Source organism: Ursus maritimus, unplaced genomic scaffold, assembly GCF_017311325.1.
Source record: "Ursus maritimus isolate PB19 unplaced genomic scaffold, ASM1731132v1 scaffold_10, whole genome shotgun sequence".
Classification (NCBI taxonomy): Eukaryota; Metazoa; Chordata; class Mammalia; order Carnivora; family Ursidae; genus Ursus; species Ursus maritimus.
Window position 1 is genome coordinate 66,223,180 of NW_024423344.1, and position 24,291 is coordinate 66,247,470.

The 24,291-nt window shown below is 45.1% G+C and overlaps 1 protein-coding gene across 1 annotated transcript in view; it reads left to right on the plus strand.

Annotated features, from left to right (window-relative positions):
• Positions 1-5,699: 5,699 nt before the first annotated feature.
• Positions 5,700-24,291, plus strand: part of MBNL2 (muscleblind like splicing regulator 2) — a 155,151-nt gene continuing 136,559 nt past the window's right edge. Inside the window, exon 1 of the mRNA XM_040623938.1 lies at positions 5,700-5,965. The gene's annotated coding sequence lies outside the window, so the exon portion shown is untranslated. The remainder of the gene's footprint in view (positions 5,966-24,291) is intronic.

The window sequence follows — 24,291 nt, forward strand, 5'->3', positions numbered from 1 at the left end:
AACACTATAACTTTTTTCTGACAATGATAAAACCAAGTTTTCTATTCCCTGCTGCATTTTTAACAATTCGAACATAAAAAAAAAAACCAAGCAAACCAAAAACTACCAATCTTTTCTAAAGTATGCAAACTTTCTCCAGTAAAAATCCATTGACCAAAATTAATTCAGCACTGCTCCATGCTAGGCACTGTGGAAAATACAAAAAGGCTTTAATGCATGGTCTCTGCCCTCAAGGGACTTGTGGTAAGATCTCTACATAAAACAACTAGAGGAAAATAAAGAACAGTACATACTAAAGGACCAAGCGGACTTGTGTAGGCTAGAAACAGCATACCGAGAGATTATACCGAGAGAGACAAAATTGTCACAGACTAGGCCCGTCTGCAGTGGGCCTCCCGGTCTCACTTCTCTCTTGCTGTAAACAACCTTCTCCTCCTTTCTAGCACTCTCTTCTGGAAAGTCAGCACTTCCATCTGTTCTAGGACACCTATCCTTTTCCACTCGAAGGAAGATTTTGTTTCTATGGAAATCACCTCCATTTTAAACATGATCAGAGATAATTTTCCTCTTGCCCATGAGCTTGCTAAGTTTGGTGCATCCAACAAAAGGAGTGATCCCCTAACTGCACTGTGCCTTTCAGCTTTTATATTATTTCTCCTTTACCTTCTCTAGCTTAACTTTCTTTTTTTTAAATATGTGTATAGGCTACATCCATTGTCCCTATGCCTTACTATCACTTTTTTTATTTAAGAAAAAGAGAGGACTCAAGTGGGGTTGGAGAGGGGCAGAGGAAGAGAGAGAGAGAGAGAGAATCCCAAGCGGGCTCCACGTCCAGCACAGAGCCAGATACAGGGCTCGATCTCACAACCCTGAGATCATGACCTGAGCCAAAATCAAGAGTCAGATGCTTAACTGAGCCACCCATGTGCCTGCCACTTTACTGTCAGTTTTTTGCTTGACCCCTGCATTTCTCTTTGCCACTATATTACTCGTGTTATTTTTAAGTTTATCCATTTAACCATTCAACAACAATTTAGTGTTTGCTATTATATCATCGCATGTTCTGGGTACCAGGGATAAACTGATGAACAAGAAAGACATGGTCACTTTTCTCACAGACATTAGTGGGGTACATAAGTAAGCAAACTATATTTATAATACACTGTGATAATTTCTATGATTAATACAATGTCAAGGGGCCAAGGAAGTCATGGCAGTCAGGGAAGGCTGCCTGGAAGAGGTGATATGTGCATGGAGTATTGCTGGATGGAAAGATGTCAGATGGGTATGAAAGGAATCAGAGCTGTTTCATACAGAAGGAATCCAGGCTGTAAATTAGCAAGGGCATATCACATTATAGGGATTAAAACTGGTTTAGTAATACTGGGTATTAAGTAGGAGGGAAGTAAGTTCAAGAGGAGTGGTGAGAGAATATACTCAAGAATTAGTATATAGGCAAGGGGTTTGTCCTGAAGATAACGGGCATCACTGAGTGACTTTATGTAGATAATGGCATGATAAGATTTGTGTTTCAGTTTGGCTGTGGTATGACTGTGGTGTGAAAACTGAGGACCAAGATTGGAAGCAGGGAGGTAAAGAGAAGACAGAAGAGATGAGGACTTGAACTAGGGACACAGCAGTGAAGATGGGGAGACATCGATGAATTCAAGAGGTAGGAATCTATAGGACATGGGAGTGTTTGCATGCTGGTAGTGAGACAGAGACAGTCATCAAAGATGGTGGCTCCATTCACTAATGTGGGAAACATAAGAGCAATGTATTTCAATAGAATAAAAAATAATTTTAGTTAGGGACAAGGTGAAAATGCATGTTCTCTGGTCCATTCAAGTGATGAATTGGGCAAAGAGGTCAAGAGAAAGGGATAGAGTTATAGATCTTGAATTCATCAACCTGGAGGAGGTAATTGACAACTTCTATTGGACAAATGTCTATGGTCTTGAGTCCTCTGGCCTCCTCCTTTACTTTGATACAGTTCATCACCTTCTTGACTCTTGTTCTATTTGGTTTCTCAGCATTCTCCTTTCTATTTAGTATATCATGACTTCAGTAAACATTAATTTTCTTTCCAGAGTTTCAAGGCTCCCACAACTGAGTTATAGACAGAAGGAGGAAGAGAAGAGGAAGAAGGGTTGGGGGAGGGGGGAGGAAGAGGAGGCAGATGAGAAAACGAAAAAGAAAGAAAAGTCCAGCTTGGATCTGCAGTACGTTGTATTGATCAATTCATTAATTCAAAACACATATTTATCATTGAACATCTCCTGTCATGCACCAGGCACATACTAGGTTAGATGCTGGAGAAGCAGGAGTGGCTTCTGATGCTGGCCAGCTGGTTGAGAAGATAGATCTTAAGTAATTAACCAAATAAACGTATCCCATGCCCTATAAAAAGTGCTGTAAAGTAAACAACATCTATAAAATCTTGCTACTCAAAGAGTAGTCCATGGACCAGAAGCAATACCATCACCTGGGAGCTTGTTAGCAACGCAGAAACTCAGTATCCACCCAAGAACTACTGAGATAGAATTTTAACAAGATCCCTGGGGGATTTGCACGCGCATTAAATTTGAGAAGCACTGCTCTGGAGCGCACAGGTTGGGTGAGAAAACAACAGGTGGGACCTTAACTCGTCGTGGGGGTCAGGGGAGAGTTCCCTGAAGAAAAGGCCTCTGATTAGGCTAAAGAGGTAGGCCAGGGCTGGATAACACAGGACCTTGTAGACCACGCTGAGAACTTTTATCTTATTCCCCAGCCTGCAGTCCATGTGGACCGAATGGCTTAAACAACAGAAAGGTACTTTCTCAGGGTTCTAGAGGCTGGAAGTCTGAAATCAGGGGGCAGTATGGTCAGGTTTTTGGTGATGGCCTGCTTCCAGACTTGGAGACTACTGCCGTGTCCTCGCTTGGGTGAGAGAGAGAAAAGATCTCATTCCCTGGTATCTTTTTTTAGAAGGGCACTAATTCCATCATGAGGGCTCCACCCTGATGACCTAATTATCTCCCAAAGACCTCATCTCCAAATACCACTCCACTGGGGCTTAGGGCTTCAACATAGGAATTTGGAGGACACGCAGCTCAGTCCATAACAAAGATTTTGAACAGAGGAATGTAGAATAATCAGAATTCTACTTTTGAATTCTTATGTTTACTGATGTGTAGAAAAGGGACTGAAGGGGTCAAGAAAATAGGCAGGAGGCCAGCTAAAAGTCTGTTTTCATAGTCATGGTGAAAGACACGGATAGCTCAGACCAAACCGCATTGGTAGAGACAGAGCGAAGTGAAACATTTCTAAATATCTAGATGCCAAACGTGACAGGCTTTGATAATGGATTTCATATGGTGTTTGGGGAAAGACAATCAAGAATGACCACCAGGCTATTGGCTTGTTCAGTTGAATGGCTAGGATACCAATTCTTGCGATAGGAATCATGCAATCAGCACGTTTACTCATGGCATGCTGCTAGATATGACGGAAATGTAGAAACAGCAATAAGAGTGGCCATCATTTAGCCCACATTGATCATGTGTTAGCCACTGTATAGATGTTTTAAGTACATTATCTTAATATACCGTGCAAACCTTGCCTTCTGGGTTGGGGAGATCTGCTCATTAGGGGTTTAATGGTCTGGTAAAAGGAGCAGTGCAGCATGCTTTCAGAGGAGAAGAACATCAGAGAAGACGTTGTGAACAGAGTAGCCATAACAGAGGAAAGAGGATGTAAGCTGAGGTGTAAAGGTTGGATGAGGTTTTGTTAAGTGAAGCTCTTGGGAGTCAGGTCTAGGGACGGACTGTGGGAGCCAGGTCTCGGAGAAAGAAGCATGACTCCATCAAAAAGTTCACTTGGGGAAACAGTGTAGGAAAAGCTGAGTAGAAAGAGAGCGGGCAGATTATGAAAATCCTTGTAAGTCTGTAATTTGGATTTTAAAAGAGAAGACTTTGAATATGAAAGGAACAGGACTTTAGATGGCAGGAAAACCTGTCTGGCAACAGGGAATCTCGAACATGGGAAGGCTTCGTCCCAGAAGCCAACTTGCAAGCATTTGTATTATCTAGACAGTAGGTCAGAGTTCTGAACTAGCCCGGAGGAAAAAAATCAATGAGACCTCCTTTCATTGGATGAAGGTAGGAGAATGAGTCAAAGATGACTAAAATTTCAGCAATGAAATGAAGGGCATGGTAGTCTCATCGTCTGAATCAGGAAGATCGGGAAGAGGAGATTCGTAAACCTGTGATTGTCCATTTGCAGGCAGTATGATATTAAGTATATTGCGAGCTAAAAATAATTGTCTACCTGTTTGACCACAGGGATTATTTAAATCTTCAGTAAAAATTATAGTAGGCAGAACTCTAAAAGTTATATATGATGGATTTCCATCAGGATGAAAACTGTTGTAATCCTCATTAGAAGTATAAAATCCAAGGCGGAATAACACGATCGTCTGTTGAAGACATAACCTACACATCATATGAAACCTTGTGTTTTTAAACTGCAGTTAGCAAAATCGAAGGGAACCACTACATTCCACCTTAACTGTTACTTCGTTACAATTGCACTGAACAGTTTCTCATAAACAATAGTGCGTTGGTTCAACCTTTCAGATGAATGGGGCTTTGTTCCTGCTTTGGTCTAGTCATGGAGTCATGACACTTCATTTTTTAAATTCAAAATGTTGTGTTTCAGTGGAAGGGAAATGTATGCTTTTTGTGTTTTCCAAATGCCATATGTTTTTGTTTTTGTTTTTGTTTTTTTTCCAGAGCATGAAGGAGTAGTGTTGACTGGTTAAAAAAAATAAATAACCCATACCAACCTTTCCGTTTCTGTTTTCCTGCTTTATCTCGGGGAACTTCAGCACCTCTAGACGACCTTTGGGGAGTGGCCCCCGATGGTGCCCCTTGGATCGTGTGCCCTGTGCGTTCCGCTGTGACTATCTTACTGTAATCACTGCTTCATTAATGACAATATGGACCAATGCACAGTATTTGTCAACTGGTACCTGAGGTCCCTGAGGATTAGGGGAAAGCACACCTAATCCTCTCAGGGGTGCCTGCCAACAGGACAAAAGGATAATGTGTAGAGAGCAGTTGTATTGTTCCGAACGCCCTAACTGAAGACCCCAGTGGTTGGAAAAACTTAGCTGAAAGCTCTAGGAGCTACAGTAATTAAGCACTGCAGTAACAGCTGTTCTACAGGGAAACTGTGTGCGAGGGGGTTAAGCGTGTTTTGATTTTGAGTATGCACTCGGGCTAACGCAGCCTCCCTCGCTAATAGAAATCATCTGTAAAACACTCTGCAAGGTACCCCCCGCCCGTGGTAGACGTGGGCTTGTTCTCCGCTGCAAAACAAATCCATGCTTTGTCAACTGGGAGGATGACTTCAGTTTCCTGTACAACCTGGATCTCTTTGGAATCTGCGGGGTTGGTATTTTCGAAAGTATTCACCGTGCAGCCGCAAGCCCGGGGCTGGCTGTCTTCAAGGGTGTTTTCTCCAGCTACCCCTCTCTGGGCTCTGCCAATTATGTGCCACTTTGTCTTGGTGCTCCGATTGCTTTCTTCCGAGAGGGAAATTCCTCTTTCATCAGTATGGATGCACTGTTTTCACACACTGCAAGCCCCGTGTTGCTGTGTCAGTCATCCTATGAGGGCCAGTTTCAGACGAGCAGGGCTGACGAACTGGCCGGCGATTGGCCGCCCGCGGCTGGGAGGGATTTGTCGGGAGGAAGGGCTGCAGCTTTTCTGCAAAACAGAGTTTAGACTGTCTTTGCTTCATCATCTGAAGGCAAAATTTTCCAGCTAGGGCAGACGGCTCTCAGAGTACAATACACAGGGAATGAGGAGTATTTACATGGAAATTTCTTCCTCGTGATGCCGCGGAGAAGCCTCGGCCGCCTGATTCTGCCAGATGTTCCCGGGGTTACTATAAACGGGAAGAAGAGGCAGAGCTAAACAAGGTAAGAGAATCATCCCCCCCCCTTTTTTTGAATGTTTAAAGAGTTTGCTGCAGTATGCTGCATTCCATGTGTGTTGCTTCGGGAAGCCAGGGAAACCGGATTCCACTAATTCAAATGTAATACTTGCAGGGGGACCCTGGAGTTTTACGTAACATTCTGATTTGAGGAAAAGGGATGGCAATGCTTGAATCGATGCCGCCTGTCTGGGGTGAGGCATAAAACGAGCTTTTATTCCGAGAACAGATCTATTTATTTATTCAACAAAAACCATTTGAATTCTTGGGAGCCCGTTCTTATCTTCTTGGGAGAGAGCGTTTTCACACTGCCATCGTTAACTCCCAAATAAATAAAGTTTACATTGATCCTATTATTTGAAAACGGACTTGTAATTTAAGAAGAAAAAGAAAACTTCACGGTAAATCGTCATCGGTGGACCGTTGAGCTAAAAAAAAAAATATATGTCTGTTTATTAGAAATTAGGGACGTGCCTCGCTCCGTAATGCCACGGCTTTGAGTTTCAAAAGCACATTTTTTACCAAGCTAGCAAGAGGTAGCTTTCTGACAAGTTTTCGATACTGTAGTTCAATGTTTACGTTTCTTTTCCTGGCATGTCTGAGCCTTTGTTTCCAGCTTAAAAGTGGAACCATTATATTCAAAAGTAAAGCTGGGTTAATAATGCTTACTGCAATTATCTGATCTTTATGCATTTTTAATGAGAACACACAGCCAACAGAATAATTTAATGAGGGCAGGCTAGCTTTTAAAGCTGTGTCTCACTATGCCGAACCATATCAACTTTCTTGCCGAGAAGCAGCAGGGAGAAATGATGGAGATTTATTTTTAACACACTTGGCCCAAGAGAAGGAAATGATATATTTGTGAAAGAATTCTTTCTGCCCTTTTCCGTTTTTAAATTTCTGCCAGGCATGAGGAAACTGTGCTTTTTTGTTAGGCCTCGGAAGCATGTGTTTACAATAAATGTGTAACATTTTTAGAATAGTTAGCAAGCACTGAAGTGAAGAAAAAAAAAATCTGACTTGCCTAACCACTGCCACTGTGAATGTTATTCAAGAAACATTGCTGCCCTTTCAAAAGACAAAGGTGAAGTGGAAAGATATTTGTTAATTTGTTAATACGTGAATTTGGGGGCTAATAAAGTAAAAAAGAAAGGGGGGAGAGAGAGGAAGGCATGCTTCTAATCTTTCAATAAGATGAAGTTTCTCCAGCTCCCCTGCCTGTTTTGTGAGGGGCAGTTCAAATATTCATTTAAAGAAGGGCAATGCCACGTAGATTCTTCTAGACCCACTGTTCTTACTTTCAAGGAGAAGTGCAGGACACTAGCCCAGAACTTCTGACGTCATCCCCCAACTATTTCTGCTGTGTGTTCTTTTATTCAGGCTCGTGGAGAGGAGTATTGCTTTATGTCCTGGCCAGGAACATTCTGACTCTCACTTGGCAGGTCTGGAGTTATGTCTTCATAGTGTAGCTCGGCCTTTCTAAACCCCCCACCAATCTCCAGCATAACTAGGGCATCTTCTCCTACCTGCCTCACGTCGGGCGGGTCCGAGCAGGTTCTCTGCAGGGTTCTGGCTGCGCTGGCAAAAAGCGGCGGGGAGCGGAGCACGGCTTTGCTTCTGGTCCAACTTCCCCTTGGCACAGCCCAGTACTGCCACCTGGGTGGACAGTGCCTGTGGCCTCATTCCCAGTCCCCCTAGAGCCACTATTTAGGACCAAGATTATGCCACCAACTCCGTAGCTGGTCGTGATGGTGGGAACAGCTGCCTTTATATCAAGAGCACCGTGTCCTAGGGCAGAAGGGCTGAAGGAAGGGAAGGCCAGTCCTGTGGGCTGTTAATCCGTGTCACAGGTGGTAACCTTGGTCATAGAGATCAGGGGAAGGTTACTTTTTAACACAGAGCCCTTTAAGAGAGAATTTCCAGCAGAACAGATGGGAGTTTTCGGGAGTTCCTGGTTCTAGTTGACATTCCCTTCCGTGCTGCTTGTGTAGCCTTAATAAGCAAGCACCCACCTCAGTTTTTCCTTCTCTTCATAGAACTGAGTAATACTTGCTACACTTTCTCTCATAATTCCTGCATTTTGAGAGGCCTTGACCTTGTACCAAAAAAAAAAAAGTCATCCGTCTCTTGCTACAATGAGCTATTTAAAGTACAAAGGGATAAAACCTCTGTATTAATGAAACTCTTGGCAAATGCCTTAGGGTATTAAGATAGTCATATTTCCAGAGCCCTTCACTCTACTCATGCTCATGTCCATTTTCTAGGGATATTTATCCTTAGACCAACAGACAAAATTTCCAAGGTAATCAGAGTTTTGATGTTTGCATTTTCTCCATCGATCTGGTCTAGTATACTAGAAGCTGTGGCAGCCAGACTATTTCCTACGTAGGCCTTGTAGTGCCCAAAGCATTTCGTGCTATTTTTGCCTTGACTTTGCGTTAAATTTGTGAAAGTGGAATGGATGAGACAGAAAGCAAGAGGAAATGAGGAAGATATGCTTGCAAAATCTACTGGTTATGTAGCTTTCCTGGTTAACAGCCTGCCTCCTCCCTGCTAGTTGTTTTAATTTGCTGTTGCTATGGTGAAAACAAATCAATATCACATGGCTACCAGCCAGTCCCGCGCTCAGGGAGCGCCATCGAAATTCAAGATCAGGTACTCAAGATTCCGAGCAAGAATTGGGAGAAGAGTGTTTAGATTTGAGTTGAAGAGAATTCCTGGTGGTAGATGGACTAGCCTCAATCTCACATACATTTTCTCTCCCTTTCTTCCTGCACTTTATTACCGATAACAAGAGAAGATGGAGAGGAAGGCATAGTGATTTGTTTACATTTTCCGAAATGACAAAACATATCATCAACATAGAAGTAGGTTGGTAACATTGCAAGGGGATTCTGATTAATGAAAGGCGGTACAAACGCGGGGCATGTTGGTTGTTGAAGACATAGTCTGGGGGCCTTTCATATCTCCAGGTATAGCTGCACGTGAGAGCTGACAGGGTCAGAAACAGTTAACGGCTGTCGTGTCAGGCAGAGAAATCTGGCAGCTCTAGGGAGCAGGTGGGCAGTGGAGGCGAGGGGCATGGCAGAAGGGCAGGGAGTGTAAACCATCAACTCCAGGCAGGAGCAAAGTCAAGGGGAAGCCATAGGGCCAGAGTCGGGCCAGGTGAGCACGGAACCCCAGGGGCAGAGCAGAACAGGGTAAAGGGCACTTAGCTCTTTTCATGAAGTCTGCCTGAAGGACTATCAAGGAAAGAGAGGAAGGGGCCTCGAAGAGAAGCTAAGGGGTCAGGCACCCAGGCATCCTTTCTGGAATGGTCAGCTGAATTGGGTGGGCAGAGATGCGCCTGGCCGTGTGGAGCCAGGAACTTGATATTTCATGCTTCGGTTTCTCTTGGAAGAACGAGGCAGAAGGACTTAGCTGGGCTTTGTAAATTAGTTACAATGCTGTATTCTCTCTCTCTCTCTCTCTTTAATTTTACTCAGCTCCGTTGATTCTTATATTTTGTTTTGTAATGTGCACAGACTGTGGGCTGCAGCCGTGGTAATATTTGTAGTACGGAGTCCGAGGTGGCGTCATGGCTGGGTCTGCATCAGGCCTGTGCCTCCAACTGTTCCACGTTGTTTAGCTGGGGTGAGTCCCGCCTCTGTTGCTGAGGGTGAAAACAGGTGTGAAAGGTAGGGCCCTAGGGTTTCTTTTGTGAACCTGAGCCACAGGCCGGTGGACAAAGTTTCAGCTGGTCTGCTCCCCTTGACATGGCAGAAATGCTTGGTAATAAAAGTGGTCCCACCGACTTACCTTAGTGCTCTGTCAAAGAGTGCATTGTCTCGGAGATGCGAGGGCAGTCTATCCCATCAATCAGTCAACAAGTGTTTATTAAACACCTCTTGGGTTCTCTAGCTTTTGCTCTTCGGTTCGAACGAGTCCATTGCCTAATACCTGACTTAGTGTGCGTGCAAAATAAAGGTCAGAAAGAAATGATGAAAAATTGTTAAGTTTTAAAGACTTTAATAAGAAGTGTATTGGCTAACGTTAATTTCACATTAACTATCAGGCATTTATTATAGGTTTCAGACAGTCCTTGGTGTCTGGGGGGAGAATAAAGGGAGGAATTTTGAGTTTTAAATGTCTACATATACTTTCTTCACCTCTATTGCACTTCTCAGCAAAAATGCTGTTTAAATAACATTATGGCGATGTAAGAGGAACAGCAGACATATGAGAATGCTCTGAAAAATCCCAAATATGAGGCTGCTGAGAGCAATCACCAGTCTCAGCCAGCCGAGATTCAGTCCTGAAGGGACTGGGGAACATGGACGCGTCATCTAAAGAGCCTTAAACACCAGTCACCTAGAGGAAATGCTAGACCCTCTCCCACACTCCCGAGCCTCGGGGTACCTGGGGAGCCCCTGATGCAATTATCTCGGCATTCCCAATCCCAGCAAGGAAACCTGATTCCCGACCCTGGAGGATTAAACATCCTCCCCCCCACCCCCGCCACCTTTTTCTCCCTTAAAAACAATTACTTAAAAAAAAATCCATTTCCCCTTTTAAACACAACTTTTTTGCTGTTGTTGTTGTTGTTGTTGTTGTTGTTGTTGTTGTTGTTTTACCCTAACATCTCTCTGTATTTTCTGGGTGTGGACAAGCTGCAAGGTTAGGGACCCAGTTTGGGGAGAGCCAGGAGGGCAGACCGAGGACGTAAATGAGCCTAAAGAAGTCTTTTTAGTTATGAGTCTTGGCAGGCAGATGGGCAGTGCTAAGGGTTATGAGCATCTATGCAAGCTGGCTGCTGTAAGAGCTTTGGGGGTGGTGAGCCCCCTCAGAAGACAGAGGGAGGAGGCAGGAAACACCCAGCAAGGCAGGTCCTGGGTCTTAAGCATTTGCAATCCACAATCCCCGGGGAACAAGAGACTTACAAACAAGATAAGAATAGGTCAGCACACAACTGTCTGCAGAAGGATAATTAACATATGTATAGTTTCTTACACTTTACAGAGGGCTTTCACAGACATTATCTCAATTAACAGTTCAAAAAGAGGGTTTAAAAACCGGGAGCCTAAAATTAGAGCACTAGGTAAAGCTCCTGGAAGAGATGAATTACAACCTGGATTTAAAAAAACAAAACAAAACAAAACAACTTTATTCATTTTTATTTTGTCTGTGGTTAGTTGAATTTTGAAGAGCAGGAAAAACTTCTGAGTGTCCCTGGTACGTGTATGCATGTCACTATCTCCTGTCCCCACAACTTTCCTGCACAACCCCTTATAACCAGTACTGGAGGCAGCCGAGTTGCCAAGGCAAAGCAAGAAGAGAGCTTAATTGGCTTTGCTTTCTCAGCTCTGACGGCTCCGAAGGCATCAGGGGATAGAACTTGTCCTGGCTTCATGCCCCGACCTAGCCACACAGCAGCAAGGGGAGTGTGGCTGTGGATGGCAGGGCGGTGCTTCTAGAACATAACGTTCATTAATGGTTGCAAATGGCCTGCAGACCTGGGAAAAACCAAAGTCAGGAATGAAAACAAATTTTAAAATATTCCATTTGCCCATGAGAGCATCTCATTGAGTCCTCCTATGCCTGCAGAGGTCAGTTATTTTCAGAAATCTCAGATATACCTGCTATCGTTTACCTTATAATGCAAAAATGCTGGGTGTAATAATAATAATAATGTCTTACATGTATAAATCATTGCGATTTTTGTCATCTCTTTAATGGTCATTTTTTGTCCCCATTTTATGAGTTAAACAGAAACTGAACTTGAGAGAGGTGCAGCAATGTGTTAAAAAATTTCAGTAGCCAAAAAGCAGAAAAGCTAGTCCTCAAAACTATGGGAATCTGTGCCCATGACATTCAATGAGATGAAGCAGTCTTTAAATGAAATCACCCTGCAGTCTGGCTTGGAGTTTTCTTGTAATGGATGTTGCATGGTGGATAGAGCCCAACCCAAGCGATTTTGGAAAGACAGTAATGGTTTTAATTAAGATATTGAATTATTTTAAAAATCTATAAATTTCTGGCATCCTGGATGCAAGCTTCAATTAATCAACTGAAAAGTATCGGTGAAGCGTATTTTATATCAGTGATTTACTACTTGTAATTTTAGATGCTCTGGTAATTCGGGAAGGTAGCACTCTGTTTGGGCTGGAGTAGCAGACAACTTTATAGAGGACAACATACTTCCTGTAGCTCTGGGCGGATATATTTTGTCCAGATCAGTGGTTCTAAAGGGGGATGTCTACACCCCAAGCCAAGGTAGGGCAAGATTATTCACTAGGTGAGGAATAGCTGAACTTGCATCTTATACATTATTTAGCTTATCCTTTTAAAATGTCAGTTTTCATGTTTGATAATGTATGTAACATGTTAGTATTGTTATGCACGTATAATATTCATAAATAAATAACAACCTTGTAACAGTTGTTCCTGCTCCAAAGTACCTTTCTGATAGGGGAGATATTTTCAAAAAAGTTTGGGGAGGATGGTAGTCAAAATCAGAGAAGGGAAGTCATCTCCGGAAGGAGGAACAGCATGACACAATGTAGGGGCCAGTGTGGAAACTTGTCTTTGGAGAACAGGGATTAAATTTTGGGGAGCAGTAGGAAATAGGGTTAGTGGGGAAGTCAGAATATAGAAGACCTGAAGCACTATGAGGAGTTTAATTTTGTTACCTGTAACATCACATTTAATGCTTTAGAAGTGTTCAGTTATGACTTGTAAGATAGAGGTTTGAACATTTGTAACAAGTGATGCCACTGGCCAAAAAAAAAAAAAAAAAAGGCACTATTCTAGGTATGATGTAGGAAAGAGTTGGACTAGACTAGCAGTGTGAGGGTGGAGGAGAAAGGGCATATCCAAAAGGTGTCTTGAAGGGAAAGTAGCAGAAGCTAGTGAGAGCTTAGAAGAGCCAAAATGACACTGGCGGTTTCTATCAGGAGAAATATCAATGGAACCCTAACAGAAAATCAGGGTAGATGAGAAAAGGGACCAACCAATAGGAATGAGGTGGAGGAATGGAAAGAGGTGATGAATTTTGAGTTCTGGTCATGGTGCTTTAGCTAATGATGGGTCGTCCGAGTGGGCTATCCCGTAGACATTTGACAGTGTGGGAATGAAGAACAGCTTAGATGTGAGGTTTCAGATGTAAATTGAGACATATCTGTGTTGAAATCATAATTGAGGCCATGGGTGCTCGTAACCTTCAGGACAAAGGGACTGTAACTGGAGACTGGCAGATGACCAAGGGTGAGCCATGGGGGAGGACTGCAGAGGCCTAGAAGAGAATAGGAGCTAGCAAAGAATCAAGAAAATAAATGCCCACAAAGGAGCAGAACTGCCAGCCAAAAAAATGAGTACGAAGACTCTTAAGCACCGTACCGCAGTCCCTGTCGCTCCGCAGGATGACATAGCAGCCTCTCACACCATATTGTCCTACTGCAGTTGCTTTACCCTCTCTGGCCCTTTGAAGGCAAATACTGGTTCACTGTAATGCTGAGAGTCACAGAATATTGGGTGGAGGAGGCACCTGGGGGACTCAGTCAGTGAAGCGCCTGACCCGTTTTCGGCTCAGGTCATGAACGCGGGTGTGTGGGATCGAGCTCGGCATTGGGCTCTGCACTCAGTGCGGAGTCCGCTTGTCCCTTGCCCTCTGTTCGTCCTCCTCCTGTCCTCTCTCTCTCTCTCTCTCAAATAAATAAATCTTTTTAAAAAAGAATACTGGATGGATAGGGAGATCATCATAGCTGTGTTTTTCATAGATACAGTTGACTTTTGGAAAAAGTAGGTTTTCAGTAATAACCACAAGAAAACACATAAAACTAGCAATTATCGAGACTTAGCACCTGTATCTTGAAATACACATTTTGGGGTGGTGTTATTGGTTAGGACGGTAATTCCAGAGTGATTGGGGATTTCCCTGGACACTGGTCATCCTATTCTCACAGACCCAGAGGTCCATTTATTCGCGAATCTAGCAGGTCTCTTGCTGAACCCAGCGGTAAGGACTGCTCAGAAAAATGAGAAAGCACTCGAAGGAGCAAATGGTTGTTGTCCTCATACCTACAGTGTGTGCACCGCAGAGCGCTTCTCAAATCGCCACGTGACTAGGGCAGCACCTGGGGATCTTACTAAAAATGTAGATTCTGATTCGGTAGATTTGGAGTGGGGCCTGAGACTGTGCATTTCTCACAAGCTTCCAGATGATGAACTCGCTGTTCATCCGCAAGGCTCTAGAACACAATGGCAGCTTTGCTAGCATCGATGAAGATGGCAGCCGACCACTGGGTCTGGCATGGTTTTAAAGGAGGGCTCTGCAGGGCTGGGGGCCATGACCTACCTCCTCAACACAGTAAGCCTTTCCAGGCTCTTTTCAGGCTCAGAGGGGGGTCAGGTTGAACTGACTTATCCCCTGGAGCCTTGTCCCAAAGCCTCTGTGGTCAAGGCAAAAGGCAGGGACTTGGACAGTTTCTAGCAGTTCTGAAGCTATGGGCAGTGGGCCTGCGGATGTCTCCCTGTGCTCGTGATGGCTGTCTTCTCTGTGGACAGAGACTCTTACCAATTCCCCAAGAGATTTGCTCACCGTCTCCAGGGAACGCCAGTGAGTTTGTTTACACATCTGTTCCAGAGACACTTCTCTCCTATGAAATCTGTGTGTTTGAAATCAACCTTAGACTCTGTTTCCTCTAGACAGTAGTCGGAATGGGGACCTGGGAGTCTGACATAGCCTCTCCAGGTCTCACACCCTCAGTGGATTAGCTCAGGGAACTCTGACAAGCTCATCATCTCCCTTAATGGTGCAGATAATACCTTTCTTTCCTCATGCTCTCCAAAGACTATGAAGAATAGAGAGGAAGGGTTGTTACATGCAGTTAAAGTTGCATTTGTTTCAAAATGCTAGTTTCAGCATTTTGCAATAGCAATGAAGACAGTTTTAGAAATGAAAGCTGTCTAATATGGTGGCTTAAGTGAAATGTCCAGGCCTGACTGTGGACAATTGTATATGTTGCTACAAGTTTTACACCTGGTTTTGTGTCCATCTGTCTTCCCTTCCTTGAGCACTTCATTTTCCTGTCTGTCCCGCCTGTGGCCCCACTTTCCTGGCCCAGGAGTGGAGCTAAACTGATTTAGAGGAAGTCTTCCCTGCCCAGATGCCCTCTTACTTCACACACAGATGGCCAGTGTTTTTATGCATTTTTAATTTACCAGTAACCTTTTAGGAATGAAAGGAAACACGTGTCTATTGAGTTTATTGAGTGCCTACTGTATGCCAAGGCCTCTGCTGAGAGCTTCAGGTACATGGACTCAGTTAAGCCTTTTTATAAAGAACAGGAATTCCAGGGAGGCTGAGGTACTCGCCAGGGTCAGCGAAACCCATTGGTGGTCTCCAAACACCCAGGCTTTTTCCAATGGAGCTGTCTTGGGGCTTTGCTTTAGAGAAACTTCTCTGGCATCTGCACATACTACTGGCCGAACTCCCTCAACAGTGAGGGAGAACGCAGACAGCAATTGCTGGCATAACCGTGCAGGCCTGAGTTCAGTTTTAGCCAGGAGCAACTCCTCACAAAGGGACTGGGTCAGTCACCGGGGGGTGGCTAGAGCGTTCTCTCCGTTAGTTTCTCTCCGTTAGTCGTTGTCATTAGTTGGCCTTTTCTTTACTCTTGAATCTGATCTGCATGTGTGTGTGTGTGTGTGTGTGTGTGTGTGTGTGTGTAAGAAGCTTAAAGACCTAACGACGTCAACTTATAGATACCCTAAATAGATACCATATGTAAGAGCCCATTATCGGCTGTGAGGCCTGTACAGAGGCGAGATGTGTTGTGTTGTGGCTTTGCGGTGCTCTGTGAGAATTCTTCAAAATCCCGTTTCCTGTCCACCGCCCTCCCTCTTCGTGTGCAGCGTTTTCTCGTACGTGTGTCGCCCAGCCTGAGCAGGTCCATGGCGTCCTCTCTCCTGCTCTGCTCTCTGCCGAGGCTTCCCTGGCACCCATGCGAAAGGACCCACATAGATGCCCTCTGTTTCTGGGGTCCCCTTCACACCTGGCTCTGCGCTGGTAGAAAAGTCTATTTATTTGCCCCCCTTAGGAAGCCCATCATTCCAGCCCTAAAGTATCAGCTTCCTGGCAGCCACCACAAAGACCATCCCCTCAGGAAACAAAACAAACCCTATCTCTAGTTTCCCGGTTTCTTTTCTTTAAAGTTCCCTGTTGCAACTAGGCTGCAATTAAGAGTGAGGATCAAAGGGCCTCGCTGCCTCTGTGGCTGCAGGGACCCAGGGAGAGCTTCGGGCTCCTTAACTCCTTACTCCCCGTGACCTGCTGCTCACCTGCACCTCCGTTCCTCTGAGGGTCAGGTGGCAGGAGGGGGGGCTTGGGGAGATGCGTCGGAGCCCACGGAGGAGCCCCTCACACACTCGAGGGTCTAATAGCCCCTCTTCCAGAGATCCACCCAACTGACAGAGCCCGTAAGGTGCAAATCGGAGGGAATCCCAAATTGGGAGGAACTGGAGGGCTTATCTAGCGTAATTCACATCTACCCTCTGCCACAGCCCCCGCCAGCATGTTCTCAGGGGGCTTTTCCCCCTCTGTTGAGTGGACGATTGCTGCCTCAGAATGCTTTCAAACCATAACATTTTATTGTAAAATTCATCCTTGTGCTGAAATGAAATGTGACTCCAGTGACTTTCACTCCCCAGGCTCATTTGGGCCCTTGGAGTGACCCAAATGCCTCTTCACAAATTAACAGATCGCAGTCCAGCTTCCTCTGATAGGAGCAGTTGGCAACTCCTTTATTTAGGCTATTATACTTTTATTTATGCAACTTAAGACACTCTGAGTGTCTCTTGTGGACCCATATCGCTATCCTACTTGAACCTTGAGCCAGCGGTGATGGAGGGAGGGGTGGGGCTCTGTGCTCCCTGAGCTTTGTTTGGGCCTGGGCTCAGTGGGGAAGAGCCGAGGGGCGGAGGTGAAGTGAGGAGGGACAGACATCTTCCCCCGTGATGTGGAATGCTTTAAAATTGTCTTCAATCTCAACAATAGGCTGTAGACACCTTTGGAAGTATCTGGCAAGTTGTTAGACATTGACTTGCAAAACCCACAGGATGATTGACAGATTTAGACGGTTATATATGTACACAGGTAGAGAGAGAGATTAATAACAGATATAGATACATACAGATTTAGATTAATAAAAGTAGATAGAGACTTATACATCCAGATAAAGATAGGTACAGATTTAGATTAATATATTATGTTTTTAGATTGATATGTACACACAGATAGATATACAGATATATACAGTAATATACATATACACACAGCAACAGATATAGGTTAGTAGATACACAGATACAGATAGAGAATCCACACAATTTGAATACCACACTAAAGCAGCTTCCAGAGGTCAAGGACATATTTTAGGTGTTCTTTTGTTTTGTCGTTTCTGTTTTACGGCTCCACAAAATGGCGATCACTTCAGCCGTGGCTCCCAGTCCGCCCGGGTTCCTCTGTGGCTCTCAACACAGTCCTCGGCGGCTTGGAGACGCATTCTGCCATCAGTAGATGCCAAGGTCACCGAAGGAACTAATTAATCCCGGCTCCAGTCAACAGCAGGCTACACTAACCTGTCCTCCTTCCTCGGAGAGGGAGAAACCAGGAAGGATTTTCTCCCTCAGTTCCGCCCGGGGCCCCTACTCAGGGCCACCCTGAGCAAACAAAGGGAGGGCTGGTCAACTATTTCCCGACTAGCTGGCCAGGTTTTCATCTAGAGAAAACCTGTTCAAAGGCTCTCAAACTTGAGTTGAGACAAGCCTTCCAGTTTTTCTTAGGAAAATTCCCAGGTTGAAATTTAACCTAAAGATCCCCAGGCCCCCCTCTCTGCTTTTTTTTTTTTTTTCTCTTTACTACTAGTTTTACTAATGTCCATAAACCCAGCCAGCACTCTCTTCCAAGCTGAAAATTTGCCTTTTTAATTAAAACTACAAATTTCCTAGCTGACCACGAAGGAGCATAAATTTCCCCCTCCCCCAGGTAAAATTTATGTCATATAACCCAGACCATGCTAAATAATTGATCAGAAAAAATAGTTGAGAGGAGGGATTATTTTTGGAAACACGGACAGCCAATAACCCAGGGTAGGAAGTTGGAGAACGTTGCTGTTTAAAACATCGTGGAAACCAGAGTGAATATCAGTCTCCTTAGCCAGATACATGTCGGGTCTTGAGTTAATGGTTCTGCGCCTGTGGATTTTTATTTGATGTTCTGATCTCTTCCTTCCAGCCTGAACAATTAGTGCAGAGAGTCATGGGAAGCAGCGACATGGGGCTGTGTGCTTTGTCAACAGTACGGCGTCCCTGTCTTAGATCTGGTCAGTGCAGTTCTGTTTGAGCCCGTGCCCTCTGTGGCTCCTCCGAGGGCCCCCTGAAGCTGTCAAAGCAGGAGGGCCATTGGTATGGGAGTTGGTTTCCCTGTACAGTTTGGCAGAACCCAGCAAATTCTGGGGGTAGGTTTGTGACACTCTCCATCTTGCTCACTGGCTAAAAACAGAAAAAAAAAAAAAACCCACCAAAATCAAAACCATATGTTCCATACAATATCAGGCTTCTAGAGAACACTGTGCTATTAAATAATCACCATCAACCTATCCACATATTTGAAGGTACGGGAATAGGAGCCGACCTGCTCTGGCCCCAGCTGAGACAGGCAGAGAAGGACGATTCTGTTCCCTTCCTTTCTCAAAATGGCATGTCGCTGGAGCTCTTTCAGCTCTGATGGGGGATGCAGAAAGAGACTGCATTTACGGACTTATTTCCCTTCTTCCCATCTTCCCTCTTCCCCTCACAGTTTCAGGATTGAAAATTAGAAACACTTTTCTCCTACACACAAAATCACTCACTCACACACACTTACACACACACACACACACACACGCACGCGCGCACACTTCTTCCCCCCTGCTTTGAAATGGCAGCTGTTACCAGCAAAGCCTTCTCAAAGAACACATTGCTGTCCTGGCCAGAACAGTCAAAGAGTTCATTTAAAATGTAGCCAGCTAGTGCCATGTATTAGCTAGTTCAAGAGAGGGGTCACCCTTTTGGGGAGAGGGGCTTCCGGGGTCCTGCTAAGAGGGTATTTCTCGGTCTGGGTGTGGGTCACCCAGATGTGTTCACTCTGAAAATCCAGTCAGCTGGACACTTCAGATGTGTGACCTTTCTGTTTCTAATAAAAAATTTAAAATGTGGCTGGCTACCCAGCACCGTCTCTGGTAAGATAAAGGGAAAGCGAGTCGGAAGGGGCCCCGTATCCTTTCTCCCTGCAGCCTCCCCTCCTGATCTGCGTCTCCCCTACTTTCTGGGCTCCAGCAGGGAGCAGTGGGGCTCCATTCCCCCTTAATGGCCAGCTCTGTGAAGCACCATCACATCCTACCCCTGGGGCCCGTGGCAAGTTAATGCTTCAAACTCAGACTTGAAAAGGAGATCATCAATGTTAAAGAAGAATGATAATAATAATGCCACTTTGTCCTGGGGTACAAAGCATGTCCTTTTCTCTCCCTGTGCTTATGTTTTATGTTTTACAAACACCTGCAAGTTTTGCTCTAAGTATTTGGGGAAAGGGGTTCTTTTTTATCCTGTTGGGCAAACAAGACTCATGGAGGGAAGGAACCACATGGGGACTGCAGATGACAGTACCCTTTGCCCTTTCTCGCCCTGTAACCTTAGATTCATGGGAGTCCATATAAGTCAAGGGAATGGAGGTCTCAAAAAAATAAATAAGGATGACTAATGATGGCAAGAATGTGAAGCTTGTGGGTTCTCAACAGGGATTTGAATTCTGGGTTCCCCAACTTCAGAGGAACAAAAGTCACCAAGTCACTTGGAACTTTGATCTCCTGGTTGGCTCAAGTCAAGAGGTTGGTGCCGCGTTTCAGGATTTCTGTGAAGATTTGGGGCAACAAGATACCGGAAATGCCCGGCACACAGTGAAAGCCCTTTGTCAATGGGAAGGGGCTGATTACTGTTCATTTCATCTTTACCTGTTCTGCCAGGGCAGATGCATTCTACTTTGTGACACTTTCTTGGCAACAGAAAAATTTGCAGGAAAAAATAAAAGTACCGTGTGAAAGGTTGAGGAAGTATATCTTAATTTTTCCTCACTTCCTTTCCTCTTGTGGAATTTATGCGCTGGTGGGACAGATAAGATGTATAAATAAACCACCATGCCACAAGGGAGGTATAAGGTTCCCTATCAGTAGATTCCTGCTGTCCTGGTGAGGCAGGGAGGTCTTCCTGGAGGAGACAGTCTCTGACATGGCCTGTGAAGGAAAGCAAGACCACAGTGCCTGCACTTGGAGAGCACCCATGCAGGTTTCCCTGGAGCGTGGGGCAAAGTCTAGAGAGAACTCGTGGGGGCACAGTGGAAATGCTTCTGTCGAATATAGAGCTAGATGTACTTTCGGGACTCATCCACAGAGGAGTGGGATTTGAAATCAGAAAGGAGTTTGAGACAGCTAAGGAAGCAAGTATGATCTAGCAAATGGTCGATGGCACAGCCTTGGGGAATGCTGACATTTTAGGGGATTTCCTAGGCACATTCCAATGGCACGGAAGCCCAGAGCAAAGAGCCTTGCAGAGACAGCAGGTGTCCCTTGGACATGTGTGTGGGCCTCAGGGCATCTCTTTTGATGCCTTTGGATCTGTGAGAAGGAAGCGATCATGCTATTTACTAGGTCCTAGTGATGTAATACAGATGAGTATTCGGTTTTCCTAAAACCAAGTGATAATGGGAAAGAAAGAAAGTTCAGTGAAGACAAGGACTGAGCCTGGTACCTTGACCTTTGGGAGACATCTGGAGAGTGGTGGCTGGGAGGTCGAAGGGCAAGGTGCCAGGAGAGTGGAAGTGAGAACGTTCAGAGGGCGTGGAATATTTGGGGCAATCATAGGGATGATGGAGGGAAGCAAGAGGAACGGGGGCTAAGATGGGACTGTGTGGGATTGAGGAAGGGTTGGCTAGGTGGCGGAGAGCACCTGCTGCAGCTTCGAGCCCGAGGAGGCTGCTGGTGGGATGGGTGGTATAAAACCACCGGGTTTTTGAAGATTTGTAGAAACAGGTGTGATTCCGCTATAACAGGAAAGGTGAAAAGCATCCGATAAATTGGAAGGAAGGTGTAAGTTGAGGACCAAATGCTTCTCCAGAGAAACTTCCAGAAGCCTTTGCCTTGAAATGAATCCTTCTCTATTCAAAATAACTGTGATGGGGAGGCCAACATACTGCACCGATCCCCAATTATTAATTAGAGATCAGCTTTGCCTCACCGCAGGCTTCCCAATAATCCGGCGTCGGCTCCTGCTTCCTCAAGTGCTATACCAGTGTTTGTTGTTCTTCTGTCTTTTTTATCATTTTCCTTAGCTCTTGCCCTCATTTCACTGGGGTCAGCAAAAGGCTAATCATGAGCCTAGCACTCTTCCCCTAAACATAATAATCTGCCAACATAGATGTCACAAATAAAGCCTCCTGATCATGGCAATCCCCCGTGCATTTTAAACTTGAACCTGGCAGGTAATAGATGCTCAGTAAATGTTCGTGGGGTGCAAAGGAATGATTGAAGTGTCTTACTACTGAGACAGGCATTTGTATAGATGATTATTAGCTACAAGTCATACTCACAGGAGCTCACAGTGCATCGTCCACCCAGAGGCACCCAGAAGTTTCTATTACAGATGAAGAGAGGGTGCATTCTTCCCCCAGAGACCGTACACATGTCTGTGCAGCTGTACTGTAGTGCTGAAGAAGGGCCGGGTAAGCCCCAGCCCCTTCAGCCAGGGTTCTTTTTGGCATTTGAACTCCAGAGAAGTTGGCTGATGAAGGCAGTGGGCAGTCAGAGACCAAGAGCAAAATGCCTCAAGTGGGGAGTGATTTGGAGCACGCTAAATTTTATAGGAAGTTTTAGTTGTTTAATTGCTGAGGACAGATGCTTTTGGTTATGTTCAGCTGCACGATGGGTATAGCACATCTCATGGAATGGATTGACCTATTTATTTACCCTTGAGGGCCGCTTGAAAACTAAGTGAAAGACAAGTATGCCCGCAGTCAAGGCCAGAATGAGCTCTTACAGCCCCTGGGACAAGGTCATGCTGCTCTACTCCGTTCTCTGCCACACCCAACTCCAACCCCTGGAGTAGAAAGAAGCTGTGGTTTCCTTCCCAACCCATTTCAAAGACCTTACCAGTGACTCCAAACACTGTTTTTGGCTGGTCACAAACTCTGGGGAAGCTTCTTAAAAAAAGCAGGCGACAGACTCTTAGGCCGCGGCCCCTGAGATTCTCATTTGGGATGTGTGGGACAGGGCCAAGGAATCCACATTTGTGGCAGAAACAGAGCGATTTGAACACAAATGATTATAGACCTCTGGGCACACAGGTTAAGAGAGAGTTTAAACCCTGCATTCAAATTCCGGCTGCGCCACAGACTAGATGAGCCATTTCAGGCAAATTTTAACATGTACTTGCATCTCAATTAAAAAAAAATGTCCTTAATAATGCCCACTTCTCTGGGTGATGATTAGGATTAAAAGAGATCACCTATGCCAAGAACTCTCTATCCTGCACAGAATAAACAACATATAATGCTTGGATATATTTCTTTGGGTGCTCATGAGCTACCGTGAACAATCCCCAATGAATACTGCAGCCCTTCGCAACAATTCCACAAGGAGTAGGGACTCCAACACGACTATTTCTGCAATTTCTTACAGTCGTCTTATCACTCACAGAGCTGTCACTGGTTTTGCCACAAAACGCAAGAAGGATATTGTACAAAATAATCTTATGCCAGACTTTTGGGAGCACTTATATTTGGTAGAGGTGGAAAGACAGTGGAGCACGTCTCCCAGACCAGAGGAATGCAGTCGCTTTTGAAAACAGGAGGACTGGGCCACGTTTGGAAAGCTGCATACAGTGCATGTGTGAAAATGGAGCACTTGACCCAACTTCATGACAGGCCATGCCTTGAGCTGTTTTGGCACAGATAAAATTGATTCTGTCCCCACCCGGGCCGTTTTTAGGTCATTCAAGCAGATGGTAACTGGCTTACATTGGGACCAAACTCCTGAACTTAAACTTTTGGAAATGAATGAATAAATGAATGAATTTCCTCCAGGGCCAAGAAACACTCCTGACATCTGCCAGTTCGTTCTGACCTTCTGGTCCCTGGGGGAAAGGTTGGCCCTTTGTGACTTAGAGAACAAATAAGCAAGGATTGCTCCAAGGTGTTTCCTGCAACCATGCGCTCCTTCCTTCCTGGATGTAGTGACCCAGGTGCCTGTGTTGGGAGACTCCATATGTCCTTTTCTTCCCTCCGAGAACCCCTCAACTGCAAAGATATTTTCACAAGTTAGGTGCTGGCTGGTGCTCCGGGTCATGAGATTTGGGTCACACACACACACAGGAAAGAAGTGTGGTATGGAGTCCATTTATTTGATCAGCACCCAGGGAGAAATAAGGACAGAAAAGTGAAAAAAGAAATACAAAAATAGAGGAGAGAGTACAAAGAGAAATTTATGATACTCTGGGATAGAAAAGTCTCAGTTTCAGCTTTCAGTTGGGAAAGATTTCTAAATGTTTCCAAATCAAAGTATATCTGCAAATCTGCAAATCCATTGTGAATCATTTTCAAAATGCTCATTCCCTCCATTCAGAGAGCACTGATGAAAACCCAACTGTGTGCCTGTTCGCTGATGCTACGTAAGGCGAGCAAAAACAAAGCTGATTGGTAGCCAGCAATCACAGTGAGGAGTGAGGACACGTGTGCACGCACATAGGTGCACACTGCAAAAGCCAGTGAGGACCCCCGGGATGAACCCTGCTTAGAATGGGGGCCCCAGACACTTAATGCTTCGTGGAAGGCGGGAGGGAGGGAGAGGCCATCGGAGTGCGGCCAGTTGGGCCTGACTCCCGTTGGAGTGGGTCTTGAATGGAGAAGGATGCCTGGATTTAGACAACTGCCAAGGGGAGCGGAAGACATCCCGTATCAAAGGAAACTGTTCAAACAAAAGCCAATAGGAGGAAATGAGCTCGTATTGTGTGCACACATGGGGTTCCACAGAAAGGAAATTGCCTGATTCAGGACACTTCCGATGCCTCCTGAAGCCAGCTACAAGGAAAGGCTGGGCCTGTGTTCTCACAACCTGGAGAAAGTGTCCTCCTCACCCCAGGGCTGGTTGCGGTGCAACTGGTCAGATTTTAGCAAAACTACGTACATTCTTAGACTTCCAGAAACTTCGAATACAAGATGTGTCCTTGGGAACCCAAAAGGCAATTCCT